Below are 21,971 nucleotides of genomic sequence, written 5' to 3'. Positions count from 1 at the left end.
ATTAAACATGCTGGATGCATGCTTTGCAATAAATTGCCATGTGAGATATACCTGCTTTCCATTGACTACAGGGAAAACTTCAACATCTACGTTAGATAAGACAGCATTTAGATGGTTAAATTAAGGAAAGGAAATACTGTTTTTTTCTTCCTTTTATTTTTCTTCCTTTTTTAAATGTTAGAAAAATGTGCTTGTAAAAAATTTGGCTTGTAAAAACAATTAACTGAAACAATCAAAAACATTTTAGATTTAAAATGGCTATTTTAGGCAACTTGACATACAAAAAGAAGTCAAAGAAAGTCTGAAATCACACACTTTCATGAATGTGGTTTCTGTTGGTAGAGGAGTGTAATTTGAGGCTAATGAGACATTTATGGCCTTTGAAGTAAATATGGACGGAAGCTAAAACTGATGCGCATCTACTACAAACACCACTTATACTTGATTATGAATCTGAGCCACGAGCCACAGTTTGAGATGCTTAAACAGTGTATGAATCAGGCCTTCAGGGCAACCTGATGTTTTTTCCAAGATCTGCTGTTAGCACTTACTGATTTTTTCCACCTTGAGCAGCTAAGTATGTCAGTAGCTCTATACTAATTTTGTACTTGCTGGGGAAATTTGAGACAAGGCTTATAAGTCTTCTTTGCTCCAGGGTCTGACAACACATTCTAAAGTGATTTCAAGTTTTTGTGACCTCCTCGTGGGGATCATGGACAGTGACAAGAAAACTAAACACAAATATAAATTATATGAACACAGGAGAATGAAGACTACACAGATCTCCTGGGATTTCTCTGGCTTTATCTAACCTGACTAGTACACTATCATGTACATCAGCTTTCAGTCTCTTACCATCTCTCTGTCTCTCCCTTCTGTCCAACCCCCTTGAGGCAAGTTTTCTGATGTGTACATAGGTCTCATCCCAATACAGAGTCAGAGATGGGCAGGATATAGTCCCACATCCTCCTATTTAGATATACTCTCTGAGAGCAAACATTTGGCTTAATTAACTGAACCCTAACCACCAGAACAAAACTTATAAATAATATAAATTCTGCAATTTCAGATTCTCAGATTTTGTGTAGTATTTAGTGCACTTTTACAGAATATTGGGATGTCACAAGTATTTCATTTACCAAGAACAGGAATGGTGGCTTCCCTCTTTCCCTTCTCTCTTCTCCTCTAAAGAGGTTAGCTGGAAAGTTCTAAAGTAAATTTTTGGATTTTTTTTTTCTTTTAATAAAAGTATTTTGAAAATCCTGCTTATATTAAATACATCAATATATTAAATATATATTAAGTAAAAAAATATTTAAATATATATATATGAAATATATATACCATTTTTATATTTCATAAATATAAAAACCATATTTGTATTTCATAAATACTATTTAGAATAAATGAATGTCATGGCTGGAGATCATATATAAGAATGATCCAAGGGATAGCAATTTGTGAATAAGCATTTAGTATTATTTTAAACAATACATTTATAGAATTTAGATATTTAACAAAGAATTAATCAAAGAGTCATTCTCTGTAAAAGCTCTTCCCATACCAGGTTTAAAACTCTGGCAGCAACAAACTCAGCTTTGAAACCTGCAACCAATGAATAAACCCATGCAATGGAAAAAGACTCAGAGGGGATGGGCAAGGGCGAGGTGCCCATGAAGTTCAGGAATAACATATGTTGTGACTGGCCACAGCTGTCACACAGAAAGCTGACTTCACCTCAACACAGAAGGGACCACATGGTGGCCTTTGTTTTAGATGAACAGCTATGTCTGCTGAACGGACCAACTGGTGTAAATGTTTCTCCCTAGTTCATCAAGAGGGTGTGAATGTCTCCCTGAGTCAGCCAGACCAGCATGGGAGCAGTGCATACATGGCTCAGCCCAATAGAGAGTACAAAAACTGAATGATTTTGAAGAGGGCAACAGGCTTGAGTTGGTTTCAACCTGCATATTCCTTCCCAGTGACTGGAGACGCCTAGTGTCCTGACAGCGAGTATGTAATGGAGATTGGTAATGAGAATCACATTAGTATTGTGATTGAACTGTATATTGAAACTGCTATATTTTGATAAGCGTAACATACACTTTTGCTGTGATTTCAGTATATTGCTGTATCACTCTGCTAAATCAAAAATCACATATAACATCAAACACCTTAAAATAAGTATATTTTGATATTAAATCTTACACCCTCCATGTGTGGAATATCTAAAAGAACCTGGTCAGAGAGTCCTGAACTCTGACCCAACCTCATAATCATCACTTTAATTATTCAAAACATTTGCTCAATAATATAATAATAGTTATTTCAAGTATCATCAAAAACATATTATTGCTGTCTACCACCTCTTCAAACAGTATACAATTATGACTTCTTTAGACTTTTTCTCAATTTCTAGAAATATCTTCTTCACACATTGAAATGAACTTAACTTTATTCTTCCTCATGCTATATAAAGCTGTTCAGAAAAGTCAAACAAAAAGGAACACCAGTCATGTGCTAATAGGCAGTTTCTGGACTGGATTACTCCAAAGTTGTTAGGAAGCTCATTAACTGAAATTAGTAAATCCTATATATTGCTAAATTTCAAAACTGAGTCCATAGCAAGGTGTAGCGTCAAGTGAGCATGTAGCGCAGTCTTATGATGTAAATTATTTTTTACAACAGAGGCTACATCTTTATTTTCTGGATTTTGTAAGTAACTTCACAGTAAGAATAGATTCCAAGAGTGTATTTATTATGTTAACTGCTTACAGCCAGGGAAAAAATTACAAATATTCACCTGTCACCTCACAACGTACTGCCAATCAAAAAATAATAATAATAATAAAAAGAAATAACTGAACTTTATCTACTGAGTATACTACCTGCATATCTACATTACTACTGCATTAACCTGATTATATGTTGATATAATGGCTGTATTATCAAGTTACTGTGCAATCAGAGCAATTCAACAGGTAATAGGGATCAGGAGGGATTTTTAGTGATTCAGAATGTTACTTTTTGACTATGTGTCTTTTACTTCACTTTCTAATGTGTCCTTCATTAGTCCCCTGTGAATACTCAGTTGAAGATCTGAAGAATAGAAATTAAAAGAAAATCAAATATCAGCAATAATTAAGAAATTATGTTGTGTCTTTTCTTAATATGGAAACAAATGCAAACTACAAAAACAACACTATGGAACTTTTAGTTGGTCTCAGATTTATGGTTAGAATTAGCTGAGGACAAAGACAGATCATTCTTTTCTTAATATAGAAAGAAAATGTGCAATTCAATATAAACGATACACAAACATTCAAATAATCCACTTTTTCAACTGACATACTGCATTTACCCTCTTCTGAGCATCCCCAGAAAGTCTCTCAGATAAGCTGTGAAAATGTCAGCAGATCCCTCAGGTTAGAAACTGCAATCACATTTACTTTTCAGAAAATGGATACACATTTATCTTGTATCATTGCTTCTTTCCTGCAGCTACCACTCTTACTCTGAATTTATAAATCCTATACACTATCTGAAAGAATGACGGGATTATGAGAAAAGGCTGTGAGGTCTGGTCCCTAAATTGTTTTTGAAAACTGCAATTCTCTCAATAATAAAAACAATTTGAAAAGCAAGTAGAGGGAAAGCAAAAGAGTGACCATGACTCTCTTCCTAGAAAAGCAAAATAAATACATTTCTAAAGTCTTCTATAAAAAATCAGATGTTTGACTCTAAATATGAAAACTCGCTGAACAACAATGCAGTAGAACCACAAGCTTGACCTTCCACTACTTTTTGCTATATTTAAAAAGATAAAAAACAATATATCCATGAGGACATAAGACTAACAAGAAATGCTCAATTAAGCAATTGTGCTTATCCTTCTGACTTTTAAACTCTGCCTCTGACTGCTGTTAAGATACATGGAGAAATCATAGTGATCAGATAATGCTGATGATTCTGCTTCTTGAGATAAATTGATAAAGTAAGTATGAGTTATCACTATAAGGAGAAAAACAAAAAAAAATGCATAAACTGTTTAAACTCTTTTAAATTGCTAATTATCTCAAACTTTCATTCTGTGTTCTAGTTAGATCTAAACCAGACTATTCATGATATGAATTTGAGCTTCTCATAACTGAATAGACACTGCAGCCTGAAGCCTTCAAATTGCCTGAACCCAGAATGCCAGGGAGGTCATGACACATTCTCAGATAATGAAGTAAAATGAATTCTGATTGCAAGGTAGCGTGTGACACGGTACTAGGCCTTTCTTGTTCAGAAAGAATCCCATGCCTAAAACCTCACCATAGGTGATGATCACAACACACATCAACGTGATAATCTTTGATCGTGGCTGCAAAGTCTACGAAAATTTTAATCAAGAATATATTTTAGGTGAATGAATAAAAATAGCATCAGTACAGTCTAGCAGCACTTCTAATTTCACTGCCAGCTCATTTTTCTGACATGACCTTGTAAAAGAAATGTAGTTCACCCTGAGTCTCCCTTTATTTCTTTACTGCACTCCTCTTTTTGAAAGTTTGGAGGTATTATTCCAAAAGAAAGCATTACGGTCTGAAAGAGGATGTTCACCACTGAGTTTCTGTAGTACAAAGGCTCCTGCAGAACAACAGTATAACACAAAAATATGCAGAATTCATACATCCATACTTCCATACAGAAGTCCCATACCAATCTAGATCTCAGTCTGTTTTTAAGCCACTGCAGTAGCACTGGAGTTTAGCTCTAAGTAGTAAACTAAACAGRTCTAGAGCATGGGTGTCAGCATAAAGCTGCCACAATACTCATACTGTGCAGTTGTAAGTAAAATCCCTTGCAAAATATCATGTAACAGTCTCTACACCAATGCACTGGCATGACCAAGGAATCAAATCAGAAGTTGCCCTCAACAAGCAGTACAGATAAGGCAATCCTTTTTCAGAGGTTAGAAAGATTTTAACTGTATGGATGCAAGTTGTGCTATGCTACACTGCCAGAGAACAGGAGTCGGATCTTTATATTTACGTTAGACACAGCCTCATGGGTAGTGCTTGAAAACCAAGATTGCCTGTAATTTTACTTAGTGTACAGGCTGTCTCTTTAGTGCCTAGATATAGAAAATAAGAGCAAAATGAGATGAATTCCTTCAGGAAATTCATGAAATTTTGCCATCAGTTGACATCACATATGTTGACAAATCCATATGAGAAACAAAACAGTGAGATAAGTTTGTAAAAAGACAATGAAAGCTGAGTAATATTAAGGAGTTATCTAGAATCCAACAGTAAAATCTAGAAACTAAGACACAGACTTCTGGTACCAGAAGTTTCTTTCCTTTGCGACATTTAAAATTAAATTACATAAAGTACCAAGAAGATGCACTACAAGAAATAATGCAATACACACACAAGTCTGAACAAAATGGCCCAGTATCAATGATTTATGTTTCTTTTTCAGTCACTATTTTTCCAAATGTAGAACTTGCTGCCCAAAAGGCTAGTGGGAAAAGAACAAAGATATGTTGAGAAGAGAAAAGAAAATAGTGTAAAAAACAATTATTTGTAGTACATTATCCATTCCTTTAGATAGATCTTTTATTCCCAAACCTGACTACCCAAAGAATAGAAATCAGAGCATCTTTCATGGTCTTTTTCACAATTCCCAAAGAATTCTCAAAACCACTGAGTCAACGTTATTCCGTGAGGTAAAAAATCACAACAAAACAAAACAAAAACAAAACCAACAGATTTCTTTAAGTGATTTGCTTGACAGCCCCGACTATTCTACTACATGCATAACAATTTTAAAGTCATCCTATGTTTAGCTAATTAAGTTTTCTTGTATCTGTGGCTTTTCAGAACTTTAACATAGTATATTTGCTTAGTAGTGTGTAGAACTGGTATCAAAGTAGAAAAGGAAAGTCAATAATGAACCTGGGAACTGGTCATTTCTCCTTCTCCTGCTCACCCTGCCACTACCATTAATGGAACATTACAGTTTTGCCTAGCAGCATGAAAAGGTATCTCCTCTCCTCTGAACACCTCAGAACTCATCGCGAAAGCTAGTGCTGTTCTCACTAATGTTATCTGACAAAGTTAGACACTCTGCCTAACCCAGAGACATACACTTCACACAGCTATTGTTCCTACTCTAACAGTATCTGACATTAAAAATGAGATTAGCCAAATCACCATAAAAACATTCTGAAGGTTATGTTTAAGGAGTCCAAGTCATTGGACATCTAACTGGCTGAAATATGACAAAAGATTTCTTTCCTTACCTTTTGACAATATACACAGAATTACCCCTAAAATTGTGATACAGAACTATAGGAAAGTTTAATTTTCCTGTGAGTTTCATATGTGAACCAAGTCCTCATGACTAAAATCAGAAAAAAAAATATATTCTAGTTAGAGTTTCTAATAGTTTTTGTTTGTTCTTTGGCTAGTTCTGCTGAGGATTCAAAGACGATGTGAAGTTCATTGGTAAGAAATTAAGTGTAGAGAATTCAGAAAGAACTTCAACCATTTTCTCCCATAACCTTTAATTCTTTTCATGCTCTAATATTAACTTCTTTTTCATCGCTTTCTCTGTGTTATTTTGAAAACTTCTCTGCATGATAACTTCCCTGGAGCAAAATCATATCTCATTGAACAAAGTTATCAGTTTATTCCTGCCAGTTACACCTAACATTAATCTTTACTAACATAAAACTGATAGGTTTGAGAAAAAAACAGTATTACATTAGAAATGTATAGTTATTTTGCTTCTCTCTCTCTCTCAGAGATAGAAAACAGATCACTCTTCTAATGTTTCCTATAACTTTTTGATGCAGTAAGCACTACTTATGAATAACTTTCTAATGGAACCTGTGTGAGATTATTACACATCATTTTATTTAGAACCCTATTTGTTTTCACAGGACATGAAAAACTACATGGGACTTTCATAACTGCAAACAGATACAGAAATGCATCCTATGATCTTCCAAAGATTTCTTTGACCGTATAATACATCATTATACACAGCAGTACTCACTGTCTTCTCAGACTAAGTGTGGTCTTAGTTTTTACACGATATAAAATTCTGATCGCTGCTGAGAAAAGAGAACAGTTGGAGGTGAGCAAATACGCTAGTGCATTATATAATGAGAGGAAATTTTGTCATAATAAATTTATGACAAAATATTATACTCCACTATCTTTCTAAGACCTTTCTTATTCTTGTTTTCTGCTACTTTGAAATCTGTCCTCTTATCAAAATATCTCTATAAATTTTCTCATTCGCACATGACTTCTCAGTTTCATGTCTAATTCCCAAATCTTTCTCACTGATTGCACTCCACTAGTTTGTTCTTTTCTCCAAATTACAGCTCTTTTCTACAGGCCTTTTCTTCTCCATGGTTATTTCCCTCTAGCTTCTCTTCTTCTCTTTTTACATACATGTAAGACGTGTACAGAAACATATGTACTTATTTCTCTTATTCTTTAATTCAATCAATATAGAAAATATTTCATTTATTTTGCAAAATATTTTTGCCATTTCCTTTTGTTTTGTTTTTTAACATTTCCATATAGGATGATACAGCAGAAACAAGAGAATCAAAAACAATTTTCAGCTCTCACGTTGATGAGGAAGAACTGATTTAGGTCAGGATTGAAAAAATTATACTTTGTCACACGGCAAGAGTTACAGTTTCCTGTGTGCTATTATTATATCATCCTAAGAAATCCTACTAATAAAACATAATATCAACCAAAAATACCTACCACAAACTAATGCAGTCAATTAATAGAACAGATGGAGGTCAGGGCAGACAATTAAATCTCTTTGACAGAGGAGAAAATTACTTTACTTCATACTGGAGTTATGTCAGTAATTCCTGCCTGATCTGACTTACACTTTTATTCATCAAAATAATTCCTTCTATAATGCTTTATTCGGCATGAGATAGAGATCTATTATCTAAAGGCATTGCTTGCTGTTCTCTATAATTATTTATTTTTAAGGTGGTGGGAAAGTGCACATATGTTTTGTCAGCAGTACCTTTAGTGTTTCTAGAACAAGAAAATCAAATATGTTCTTTGCTTTTGTTTAGACAGCTGCTACTCTTCTTGAAGTCTGCTCCCCAAAGGGATGATATAACTATCACCTTGGCAAGTTGCTAACCTCTTTCCCTTTGGAATGTAAGATTCTCACCATATGTATTAGAGATAACCATCCAGGATCAAGAGATTCATTATTCCTCTGGCTCTGATTTCCTAGTATATTGAAACTGTATAACTATTTAAACATATTTATAACACTTATCTTTCCTAAACGCAGGCAGCAACAGAATTTTCTTTCTGTATATCAGGTACACTGGTAATACTAAAAACTACAAATGATGTTGTAATATTCTGGCAATATTGATTACATATTTCACATTTCTGAAAACTTTGCTGATTATGTGCCCATACATTAAAATGCTAAGCCATAAACAGCAATAGTTAAAAACTGTATAGTTTTGAATTTAAATTCATAAATTAATTTAAAAAAATAAATCCATATCAAATGAACCCCGATCTGTTTCTGACTACACTCACTTAAAGAAAAAAAAAAAATCCAGTGTTCCAGTCCAGAATATCATCATATCAAATTCAAAAGGTGTGATAACTCTCTAATTACTTTCTTTCCAAATCAACTTTTAACATATTGTGGAATATCTAGGAGTTACTGAGCTCAGARCTGTGTTGTGCTAATACTGCACAAATATTTTAAAGCACTGAAGACTGTACTCCAGAAGACAAAGAAGCTGCCAAACAGTACCCATTACTTATTTATCAGTTACAAATTCATCCAAAACGCATATTGTGTGGTCACTCTTCCTTGGTGGTACATATAAATTGCTTGATTTAAAATATTATGAGCATTCCACTGATTTTACTCACTTTTCTGTTCTATTACAATGTGGAAACAACAATGACCATGAATTTCATGGGAATCAAAAAATTCTTTTATACTGTTTCCTGCAYGTATTTTAAGATTTCAGATTTGGGTATATTAACTGTGATAGCACTCTTCACGACCAGAAGAACAAAACTCCTCTGCTCCTGTTCCTACAGTGCTTAGTGCCTTGCCCAGCAGCCATCACCAAGCCCCACTATGACACAACACGATCCCCACCACTTCCCAAACTATCCAATTTCATCTCTTCAGATACAATAAGCTCTTATGCCTGTGCCAAAGCTCCTTTCACTGGCTATCTATCAAAGAATTACTTCCTCAAGCTGTTGTAAGATTGGCCTTTTTTTTTCCTCACTTGAATTTAAATGTCCAGCAGTTAAAAGAACAAATTCCTTGCTCTTCAGTGCCTTTTTTACACCAACATTCTCAAAAAAACCTCTCTTTCCGGAAACTTCTAGCCAGGTCAACTTAAAACACTTTTCTTGTGTTTGCAGTTCTATTATCAGGTTCTGAGTATCAAGTGTGTCTTACAAAATCACTTCATTAATATGGCTAATTTTAGCACTATTGTTTTGCTACCTTGAAAGCTTTAGGGAAAGATCAATTTCTTTTGCCAAGAGTTCTCTTTAAGCATGAATACATATATTTCCCTTGGTGAAAAGCGAACATCCTACTGAATGACAGTCCTGCATATAGGCTGCATATCAGGGTTTACAGATTATTCTCCAAATATTTATCACTGCCATTTTATGGCTCCTCTCATACACCCTCCCTTGCGACATTTTGTGAATAGCAGCAGTCAGCAGATGTTGATCAAATTATGGTKACACAATAAGGATGATGTTGCTTGGAAGGACAAAGATGCCAAAGAACCTCTGCCTTTTCTTGTGCTGTCATTGAAACATTTTTGCTAGAAAATGGTCAACATGCTGTCACTAGCATCTGTCCTTGCAAAAAAACTGTGTTGCAAAAAGTGGGACAGCTTCACATTGTGGTTAATTATTTTTCTCCTGAATACTGCAGAAAAGTTAGCAGAACACCACTTGCACTACATACAAATCTACAAACCTGAAATAATGCCTAAGTCCWGCAGTGTCTCAAAATGCCTAAAACTAGATTCAAAATTCTTGCTTTTCTCATGATTGGATTCATCCAAACCTTGCCTTACATGAACACCCGMGAACACTTCAGTATGCTGAAGTATATATTTACATTCTCACAGTAGTTGAAACAATTTTTAAAGCATTTATTTGCTGTTAGCACAGTTTTCTGATGCTGTTTTCATTCAGCAATATGTAGTCCACTTAGATTTTTATTTCAAARTCCATTTTTTTGTGGAAGATTATACACTGGTGGTTGATGTAGTATATGTAGCACTTATGTACAGTATCTTCTTTAGTTTCCTGAATGGCAAAATGTGTGACAAAAACTTAAAAATGTTGAGTCAAGAAATTGAAGCATAGCATTATTCCACATCAAATTTCATTTTTTTTTCTTCCTCACAGTATTGCACTCCTTTCCAGCAGCCTAAGTATACAACTGTCCTTCCCACACCTGCAAAAAAAAAAAAAAACAAAAAACAAAAAAACCAAACAAACAAAAAAACACTTCCCAAAGTCACTTCTCTTCAGTATTACACCTTCATACCAAGTACCTGATTGCTCCTTCCTCTGAGCTCTGAGAGCAAGATAAGAGAAGATGATASTTCAGAGCAACCAGTCATAAGCACTGGGACTGGTATCAGAAACCTATTCATACAACGAACAAAATGGAGTTTCTGAATCTGACTAAGCCAAAATACATTAAAAAAAGGGGGGGGGGGAAGAGTAGTTTCCAAATATTTTCCTAGTTAGACCTTAAAATGCTTGAAAGCAGAATGACATTAGAGTTTGCACTATGTTAAATTCTTGATCAATGATACTGATCACATCCTTTACAAATCAAAATTCTGCAAGTTCTTCTTTATTTTTAACAATATATTTTGCATCCTGTTTAGTAGCCAATGCATACATTGTAAACTTTTCTGCAACCAAATACAAGCTTATTCTACAGTTCTGTTGTTCACCTACAATTTGTTAAAGGGTAWTTTCTTCTCTGATAGATCTACCAGGTGTGACTATGCCAAATTAATTCATTTTTCACTTATTTTATGAGATATGTTCAGACTTTCAYACTGAGCCCCCTGTAAATCATTTTGCATATTATTCCTGTGATTGCACTGCACCAGCTCCAATATCCATGCTGGAAATTCTCATACATTTATTTTCCTTGTCAAGATCTTCTATTGAAAACTCTTGCTTTGAAAATGAATAGACACAGAGTACAGCTTTTGCATTATCCTCAGAGCTTTGTCCTCTATCAGTGTGCTCTTTAATGAATCCTGCTTTAGAATTAATTTACAATTTATGTTGAGAATAATAGATTTGAATTTCTTGTGCCTGTATGCAGCACATTAGCCCACCTGCTCACATCTTTCCTTTTTGTTGAGATAGCTTCTAAGTTTATGGAAAATACATTTTATTTCTGCCATTGGGCATACTTTGTATTGTATCCTCACACCACTGCACTCAGTCAGATCATTTCAYTAATACTTTCATAAAAATACTAAAATAATAATGGTTTCAGTAGCCTTTAAAATATTTACTTTTCATTTTGTTTTCCCCAATACAGTATATTTCTTGTAATTACTTTCCTTTAACCAGAACTGTACTCACAGTGCAGGCTTTCAGTCTCTAATTATCCATCCCCTAACTGCTGAAATGACTGATTGTCATTATATAAGCCAGTAATATAATGGTCTTATTTTTCTTCTTCTCCTTTTTGCTAGCTCCAGATAATGAAACAGAAAGGGAGCTACAGTTATTTAAAATCTATAGGAAGAAAAGTTGAATTGCTCTTAAATGAAGATGTCTAGATGTAACACTGCTTTTCAGATAAATTACTATTATCTTTAAAATAAAATATATTGAAAAGTCTGAGTCATATGCATTTTTTTTTCACAAACAGTTTGTGTATGATAATCACTGGAAAAAATATTTACAAGCATATCTTTGCTAGTGAACAGTAGTCATCAAACTGATCAAATTGACTTGTTAAATATGTGTGTTACCATCTTACAGTGCTAGAGTATCAGAAAATTTCTGAGGTAAAGACTCATTTAAACAAGCCAATCAATTATTATTTAAATGATAAATTAAAAGATTCAGAATTCTCCAATGAGAGCTTGTATTTTCAAAACAAAATGACATAAAAATATATAATTCAAGATTTTTTTAAAGAATGAATTATAGCTAAATTGAATTTAGCTTATATTCAATTTATGCTGTGATGTGATTTTAATCAGCAAGTATTACAAACTAGAGGCATTTCTTCAAAAACTTTCTCATATTTATAGGTTTCCCAATTTTGATAACTCATCCTTAATATCTTTGTCGAAAGTCTAACAATCAAAGGATTTTTTTTTTTGTCAATGAAGAAAATAACATACGATAACACATACAATAACACATACGATTTGCTAAAGTCAGCAAGACCAAAGTCCTTGGATCAGAATAGGTTGAATTTCAGACATGCAGATAACTTCTGCTTTCCCAAAGAATTTTGGCAACTCACAAAAGGCATTCCACTGTAAATGATAGGAAGGCTGTTATGTGAGTTTGGATAGCATTCAGATCAGCTTCAGAAATGCAAACCTAGTTATGGAGATAACTTTTGTTGTTAGAAAGACTTCTTTATATTCCTTGAATTACTAATCTATAAATACAGAGCAAGTGTTTTTCAATGTGGTAAGGAAAAAAAAAAAAAAAAAGGTAACTAACCGAAAATAGTTAATTACTACCAATATAGGCAATCTATCTTTTAAGTAATATTAACTCTAATGACTGAAAAAAGCATGTTAATTGACTGATCTAGTACCAATTAAAAGAGTTTTGTTTCCACCATGGAGAACTGAAACAGAATTTGAATAAATATTTGATAGCATATTGCTAATTTCTTATACAACCACAAACTACAGAATTTTAAGGTAATAAATAGAAACATTGAATACCAAATTTTGTCACTTACTGTGTAAAATCAATTTGAAACACATTAAAAAGTAAGTTGATGTTGCCAACTTTCTGCAGATAATTTTGTAAGCTTTATGGTCACATTCATTCTGTGTGTACACATGTGAATCTCCATCACTACCAACACAGTTGTAACCAGATTAAAAAGACACCTATACTAGTCCAGATTATTGAGGAAAAAAGAGGCTATAATACCTAAAACAGATAGAATCTTTCTTTTTTTTTTTTTTAACCTAAGTAAATTCATCTTTACATGATAGACACAAAGATAATTCTGAACCTTTTTTTTTTTTTTTTTCAGTTAGTGGATAATAATATTACCAAATTTGTGTTGTGTTTCCCTTTGGAGGATCTTTCTTGGGAAAGAGCAATGCAATATGTATAAAAGAGAATGTGTTTTTGGATAATGAAAAGTTGTAGAAAGGGYATTTCAGATACTTTCTGCTTTTATATTAAAAGATTCAAAAGAAAGATGTTGCATATACATAATTTGTGTACAACCTCAATAGAACATCAAAACAAAATATTGTTTTAAAATATAGAGCTGAACAATACCTTGAAGTCTGGGTCTAATCTGGTATGCAATTGAAATTAAATATATTTTATAATCACAAATACAAACATATTTTCTTTCAGAATCACAAAATAATTTTCAGTTCTAAGATAATTCTACAAACCCTTTGACTTCTTGTTGGCAAAAGCTTGGGGTTTGAGGTTTTGTCCTTTATTTTTTTTTAAGAAAGAAATTTACCATCATTTCCCCTGATCACTCAACAGCTGCACCAACTCGTTTTCAGGGTGCCAGTTAACATAATTTTGGTGGATTATCTGCATTTGGCAGAGAATGGAAATAAATCAGTATTTTTCATGCTACACTGTTTCCCCAAGTGATACAATACTGAGAGTTTAAAAATATTCTACCAAATGAAGTGTCCAGTCAGCTTTTCAAAAACATCACCCACACCATTTTACTGCCCTCTAGACTTCTCTCCAAAACCAGCATTCACAAATCCATTCCTAACATTACTGAGCAGTTATGTCTCATCTGGTCAGCATCACTTCACTTACATGACTTTCATCTCTTCAATCCTCTGCTTCCCCGAGATGCACCTCCATAAAGTGGAGGTTAAATCCAACAAATTGTGGGTATATCATACAGGATTTGCATCCAGACTAGAATACAAATGATCTTCATACAACTTACTATTTAATTTTAGAAGTGCCTAAACTCAGAGAAATTTACCTCTTTTGCACTGTGATGTTCTCTGAGGCCCAAAATCACAAAAATCTGCAGGCGAACTTTTGGGTGTAACACTCAAAATCCCAGTAACTATTCTAGGCATCTGAAAAGCTCACAGGAACCACAGTTTTCCCTAGACAAGCAAATATATGATTCTGTGCCTGCTCAGATGTCCAACATCTTGGCTTACTACTTACCTCATACATATATATGTTTTCAGATCAAAACCAAGGGACAGCCTTCAGTTCCATATAACAGACACCTATTTTTTTTGTAGTCTTAATGTAACAGTTTACCTGTGAGCAAGGTGTCTAGTTAGTCAATAGGGATCTAGTCTATTTAATTAACACAATCTGGAGACATAGTCAGAATTTCAGAATATGAAAATAGAAATATAGGTGCATGCTTTTGAGTATTCAAACCCTTCTGCATATGGCTGGTAGATATGACATTGGACTTATGGGAGAACAAAACCTTCTGGGCTGATGTTAGAACCATAACACACAGGATTCCTAAATTTGTACTAGAAGCCTGTGTTTAAATGACCAAATCTCCTGAAGAACCAAGACCTCCTGTTCTCCTGATTGATAAACACTGATAAACACTGACACAACACGGCTAGCTGACACATGAGTGAAATTAGCTGAAAATATTCACTGAGAGTTTTATTTAAAAGGCTTCAGCTTTTTAAAATTTATTAAATATGCTCAAAAAATCTGTGCAATTCTCTTTACTGATTTTCTAACAACTTTCTCCCAAAATATCAAATCTGATGCTAAGCTGTCTGTAAGAAATAGTGGTTTATGTATGTTAAACACAGTTATTCATGTGTGTACAAGGCCATTTACTTTAAGATTCTTGCACATAAGTGCAGCCCCTAGTTTCACAAACTACATCATAATCTATATAAAAAGGATCATATGATGTGGTTTCCTCTTATGATAGAGACTACAGTTAGTTGCTGCTCCCAGAGATCTCCTTCCATCAATTGTTTCTAAAAAGAGTTCAGCACACAAAGCTCAAATTAAATCATGAGGCCTCTATAAGCACACAAAATATTGCTCTTGGAGAGAATCTTTCAGTTCTATACCTTGTATATAAATACTGTAGAAGGTAACAGTTCAACGACTAATGGTAAGTTAAAGGGATTTTTACCAAAAGATATGGGAGATGCGCTTCCTTTCCCATACTATTGAGTTATGCATAAAACAAAAATTATGCATAAAAATTTATGCATAAAACAAAAATTATCACAGTCTTGTAGTTAAAAACGAAGATGCAGTGTGTTTTGAGCCTTGATAGCACAAAGAATGACTTCTTACATGTAATTCATTTACACTGGGACCTTATGTTCAAAGCTTTACTGTGTTTCTTTTCAGGAAGAAAAAACACTTTTTTCTAATTTTCTTTTAAGAGTTAAAAGTTCCCTGTAGAAGCTGATGTAACACCTCTACTTGCTGTTCAGTACAGTACAGTGTCAGGGTGATAAAACATTTTCAAGTTCTACTACTATAGATAGTAATAAAACTTGTACTCCAGCCTCTTGAATGGAACATGACCCAACTTCAAAAAANAAAAAAAAAAAAAAAAAAAAAAAAAAAAAAAACTTTTAATCAATCAAGGGAATTGTCTATGAAAAATGCATAACATGATTATTTTCTACTTATCTTTCACTTGCTTACTTATGATGTTATTCAGTGAAAGCTATCAAAATATTGAGCATCAGCCACAACAAGACTAGACTATCAGTTCTARGATGTTCACCTGATAACTTCATTAGATGGTCTTACTTGTCATTATGTTTCAGTTTAGAAAATACATCTGTWACCTTTTCAAAAGGGGCCACTTCAAATTGGGTTCTGTTTCAAAATTAAGGGAATTTGTTGGAAGAAAGTACACTATAGATAATGTCAGCACAASCTCTATACCACAGTACAGGCCTTTAGAATCTACTTAAGTGATGGATTTCAGTCTCATGTTAAAATTATCCTATTTTTTTTCCACAAAGAGAGAAAAAATGGAGGGAGTAATTTTCTTCCATCTRCCAAGTGTTAAATACAGTGAAAACCAATCAGGAAACCAAAGAGAAGAGTTGAAGGCACTGTTCAACAAGCAGTTGAAGTGCTCAGTGTGCTTCCATTCAGCAGTCATAAACCCTGACAACAGAAGGCAAAGGAAAGATTCTGGTCAACAAAGTGGGATCCTGAGAACTGAAAAGGAGGCTGAGGAGAGCTAACACTTGCAGCGATGAGGGTTATTTTGTGCCTGGGTTTCCCTCAGAGAATTAAGAGGGAAACCCTTTCCCAAAACTCCCAGGACTGGAACTGGAATGATTTATTCCTGATTTCTAATACGAAGGCTTTATTATTCCTTCAAATTTGTTATCATAAATGATACAAGACAGAAGGCTTGATCAGACTCTGAGAACATGATCAAGAACCTGACACTATGTGGCTACATCAAAGAACCTACACAGCACCCCATGGACTACTACAGGGCTCCATCTGCACAGTCAGCTGTCAGGTCAGGATTTTAGAACAAAATCTTGTCATTTAAGCTAGTGTCTACTTGGGAAATAAGATAACATCCAAGGACAAAGCAAACAGTTATCTGTGCGCTTTTCTATTTATTACTATATTGTACATTGCCAGCAAACACTGCAGAACCTAAAAATAAATGACACTTTTATTTTCTTGAAAAAAAAACATTCATTATGATCTTCAATTTATGATGAAAAAGTTTTATTACATTTTTCAATGAGAGTGATAGCAAGAAGAAAAGTGAGAAAGGCATAGGGAGTCTGTATTTTTCTTAAACATAAGAACAGCACATTTTACAACAACTTGTCAATAAGCTAAGGTAGCACACCTAATGCTTTCGAACCTACACAGATACTGACTCACATCATTCTCAGAGTTCTTCTGTCATAAAAACAGATCACTGTGATCCACTGCAAATACTCAGCTGCAATCATCAAAGTTAATTTCCCTTGAGTCCTACACTTTTCTGAAAGTCTTCAGATCCATTTCAGTTTGTCTCTAGGTACACGTCTCACAAGAATTCATGCTTCTTTTGTGTAAAATGACAAATTCCCTAACATATACTAGCACATCTCTGTTATGTGTTATTTAAGTTACTTGGAGTGTGCAAATGGACATACATGCTTGTCACTACATGTAGTTCAGGAAATTAGCAAGAAGAAGAGAAGCTGAAATAAATTAGGAGCAGATTTACTGCTTTAATTTATACTCTTCTGTTTTCTTTTATGTATATTCCAATTATCACTTCACATTAACAAGGAAATTTTCAAAAGGCACAGCTGGTTTCTGATGTCCACTAACTTGGAGTGGGATTTAAACAACTAACATCAATAGGCTGTATCTCACTTTTCTGTTTGTTTCTCTTTCTTCTCCTTTTCCTCTCTGACTTCCTTTCTGTGCATTATTAAGAACAAGCAAACAAAATTTTGAGAAAACAGTGAAAATTAAAATCACATCATTCCCGCAGTGTACCCTCCAGACTTCCTTCACAAACTGTTGTGTTATTTTCTCTTCAAGATTATCACAGAGTACTCTGAGACTTTCTCTCCTTTCTTGGAAAATGGCTGTGGCTAATTCTTGTACAAGATGATGTAAAATTACTGTAAAATGCTAGTTTCAAAGGAATTCAGAGATTACTTTGACTTTGACTGCAGCTTTGGATTCTTTATACCAATTCCTTGACTCTATCCTGAAGAAATTTCCTGTGTTTTTTGAGGAGAGTACGTAATTGAATCCTATGGATGATATTCATGCGTATGTGTTCTATTGTTATAGTAACCAGTAAGAGTTTAGCTATGATCATGATCAGCATGGATGCTAAACTATTAAACAGGCTCCTGTTCCAAAAATGCTTTTTATTCAATTACATTTAAATTACAACAAATTGGAATAAACATGGTTCATTGATGCAAAAATCACAGGAGTTTTCAAAGCTGTTATTTTCTTCGTCTGATTTTTACACTTCACACAATGATACCCTTGGATCTCATAACTAACTTGTCATAGTATGACTTATTGCYTATTCACAACTTTATTATCACACTAGACATATTGCTGTTCCTTCTCCTTGAACTTAGGAYCCAATGATAACACTAAATTGAAACTTCACTGCACTGCAGCTAGGGCAATGGTCACAGCAAAAGTTACATCTGCTTGGAAATTCATAGTGTATATAATGTGAGAAGGAAGACCTATGCATGWGAAAAACTGTTTTCTGGCCATTTGTATATGTCCTTCCGTATTAATCAATGTGTCAGGTATGGTATGAAAGAGGGATGATTCAATTAATCTAATCTCTTTATAAAAAAATATATTCTACGTCTTGATTTCTAAACCTGTTTTATATTTCATATTGATATCATATGAATATTTCTGTTTCATATTGATATTTTATTTATTTTATTCTATTTATTTTTAACTTATTTTTATTCATATTGATTGTTTAATATTTCATATTGATACCATAGGAATGTTTATATATATGTGGATGCGGATGTGGGTATGTGAACATTTATGTGTGTGTTATTTATTAAAGTATATTGCCTAGTAATTTGCTAATAAAATTGAAAGATAGATCATTATCAATATGAAACAAAGACTGAAAGGCCATAGCAACCAAGCCCCTTTTATTTAATTGTCTCYGTATGTACTTTGGAACCTAACCTTGTTTTGAAAACTGAAGATTTTCAGCTCCATCTAATACAGCATGGCCTGGAAAATCCAAATTTTATTGATTAGTAAGGTTACAGTAGCCAGGTTTAATTCCATGTCTTTTAACAAAAGATTGATTGGTTACAGTTAATATTACCAGAATTGAAAAATAACACTAAATTCATGCTTATAAAGAATAAGCACATAAACAACACAAATCTTGGAATGGATTGCATTCCATGTCGGATTGTATGAATATCACAAACCGTAAGCATTTTAGCTGGAAATACATAATGCAAAGACATACTTCAAACAAATTTGAGAACACCAGCAACAGAAAATTATTATTCATTTCCTTAACATACTTTTACAGAAAACTGAATTGTTCTGAATGTATTTTATTACTTACCACTGTGTTGTATTTTTGAGAAGCCTTCAGAATCCTCCCAAAGGAAGCAGCATGATGTCAYTTTAGTTGCAGCAGCATTTTTTTCTGTTAGGAAGAAATACATGGTGCTGGTCAGTTAAAGAAGACAAMTAAATAAATAAATAGAGGTCACCATAAGCAKTTCTTTTTTTACATCCTTTCAAATTTCCATAAAAGACAGAAGTAGAAAATACTGCTGGCTAAAATTCACTGCTTACTCCCATATTCCAAGTTTATGAGTCAAAAATGGTGAAGAAAATGTATTTATGAAAGTTTTATTTTTGATTTTTCAAGATAAAAAAACCAATTAGAATATTGATAGCCAGAGAACAAATATATGGATCATAGCATATTAACTTCTGTCACAACAGTCCTTAGCAGTTCAGTTAGCTTCCCAGGATTTACCTTTTCAAATAAATTTATAGTACTTTTATTTATTACTTATTATTTTTTCTCTGCACAAAAGCAATGATGGCCAGAATAACAATATTCATTTACCAGAAGTTTCTTTGTGACAAATGGGCAATTCAAAACCATAGCTTATACTCCAAATGACATTTCAATTAATAGCCAATTTTTCAATAGCAGTCCATTCTGTGAGGACTATCCCGAGACACTGCAATTTAAAACTCTGACCTTAATGTGTTAAAAAAATTATTTCAGATTCCAAGACTGTTAGTTGAAATACTTCTCTCCTCAAAAAGGCCACATAATTGAATTTATGGCACTGATAGCTGCACATATGTTGCAGGGAAATTCGTGCACTGTTTGTGTTTTTTGCTGTATCCTTCTCAGAGCATCAAGGCACTGGATATTATTTATAGTTATTATGACTAAGTCAATCATTAGAGACAAGTACTTTTTGTGGAAAATACAGTTTCAAAACACATTCCAGAATCAAGGATTAAGCCATCCACTATTCCTACTAGTTTGCTAATAAAATTGAAGCAAACACACTGTGTCTGAAAAATCACACAACGCATTTGGCCACAATATAGTGCTTATTAACAGAGTGCAAACACTTTTGCAATGAGCTGATAAACATGTTCTGCAAACTTACACGGCTTTCAAAGTCCATCTACATGGTACATTTTAGGAACAGACATGACTTCCACATATCTACTGAAACATGACTTCCATCACAAACAATATCCCTATGCACACATACACAAACATAAATTATGCAAATATATAGTCTTTTATAAGAAATTATTGGTTGTTGTAAATGAATATCCAAAGAATCACAAAAAAAAAGTGTATTTGAATGCACTGAGTTTCCATCTTGTGTTTCAGAAAATATCCTCCTATCATTTAAAGATTTTGGATWTATTTCTGTCAAAAATCAGTGGTGTAAATGAAATCAGATTTTAATCTTTATGTGCTACTGGCAGATTCTGTAGTTTGAATCACTCTGAATAACTGTTCTCTCATTAATTCCTTGACTTACTATAACTAAACCACTTACTGCTAAGTGCAATTCATTTTAAGAGCTGCAAACACTGGGCTTACTTCAATATTTAGAAGGTGTTTAGAAACTGAAAATATTTATCAGTGGATGGATACCTGAATATACATATTTCTGCCTGAAAGTGAGAAATTTAAGAATTTGAAAGCAAAGTACAGTTCCTCATGAATAAACAATGTGTGAAACATCCTAGCTAAACTGTGAAAGTGTCCATCTGGACACTTAGTGCATGGGAAGCCTGGCAGCACTGCAAATTTTCATACACACCCATTGAGGAATCAGATGTTGAAGTTTAGGGCAATCTTTATTCCAACCTATGGTAATATCTTAAATCTCTCCATATGATAGTGTCACTTTTACTGGAGATTTCACTGCTCACTATGTAGATTCTGACAGCCATTCCAATTCTCCAAGAGTAGTAGGTGATTAAACCTAGGATATAAGAAATAAGGAAGGTTTTAAGGAATGGCTGGACAGTGAATATCAACTAAACTTAACATTCTTTCCCTTCTCACTTAAGTTTAAACTTGTAAGTCTTTATTTGGTCATTCTTTGTAGTTTAATTCCTACTGCAGGAAGTGAACAAAACTTACCTCAGGTCTCCACAAAGTACCAAAACAATGTTCAGCTTTAGAACATGAAAATGAATGAAGAAAGTGCTATCTGTCAATTAGGTTTTTGAAGACTTAGTTTTCCGAGCCTTTATCTTTGTACCTCCATGTTTATCCTTTTCACTTCAGTTCTACTTGTTTTATAGATCTCTTAGTTCTCCTTGCCAAATTGATTTTAATTGTAGATAGATTATATTTTAGAGTACTAAAACACTGATCTCTCCTGTCCATTTACAGCTCTTCTTCAGACTTAATCTCTGTGATATGCAATCATTCTCTTAACAACAATTGCAAATATTTCAGTTCCTTTTTATCAATATGTTCTTGGGCACAAGTCACAGCACACATATATAAAATGACTAGTAGTCAATTTGTAAGACAAAATATAGAAGTCTGATGGTATTATAATCACCTTGCTTTTAATGTTGCTCAACATGACCTTACTTATTTGGCTTATTCCCTAGAATTTTCCCAACAGTCTGACTTTTTAAGCAATATAGCAAATACAGTTA

At 33.6% G+C, this 21,971-nt stretch overlaps 1 protein-coding gene across 1 annotated transcript in view; it reads right to left on the bottom strand.

The window, feature by feature from the left end:
* Positions 1 to 21,273, bottom strand: part of NLGN4X (neuroligin 4 X-linked) — a 155,533-nt gene extending 134,260 nt beyond the window's left edge. Inside the window, exons 1-2 of the mRNA XM_085321475.1 lie at positions 21,116 to 21,273; positions 19,366 to 19,449 (exon numbers count right to left, since the gene is read on the bottom strand). The gene's annotated coding sequence lies outside the window, so the exon portion shown is untranslated. The remainder of the gene's footprint in view (positions 1 to 19,365; positions 19,450 to 21,115) is intronic.
* Between the last annotated feature and the right edge of the window lie 698 nt (positions 21,274 to 21,971).

This window comes from Rhea americana, unplaced genomic scaffold (assembly GCF_003343005.1).
Source record: "Rhea americana isolate MKP2758 unplaced genomic scaffold, rheAme1 scaffold_7, whole genome shotgun sequence".
NCBI lineage: Eukaryota > Metazoa > Chordata > Aves > Rheiformes > Rheidae > Rhea > Rhea americana.
Note: the sequence above shows the minus strand (reverse complement) of the source record. Positions and strands in the feature narration are given on the sequence as shown.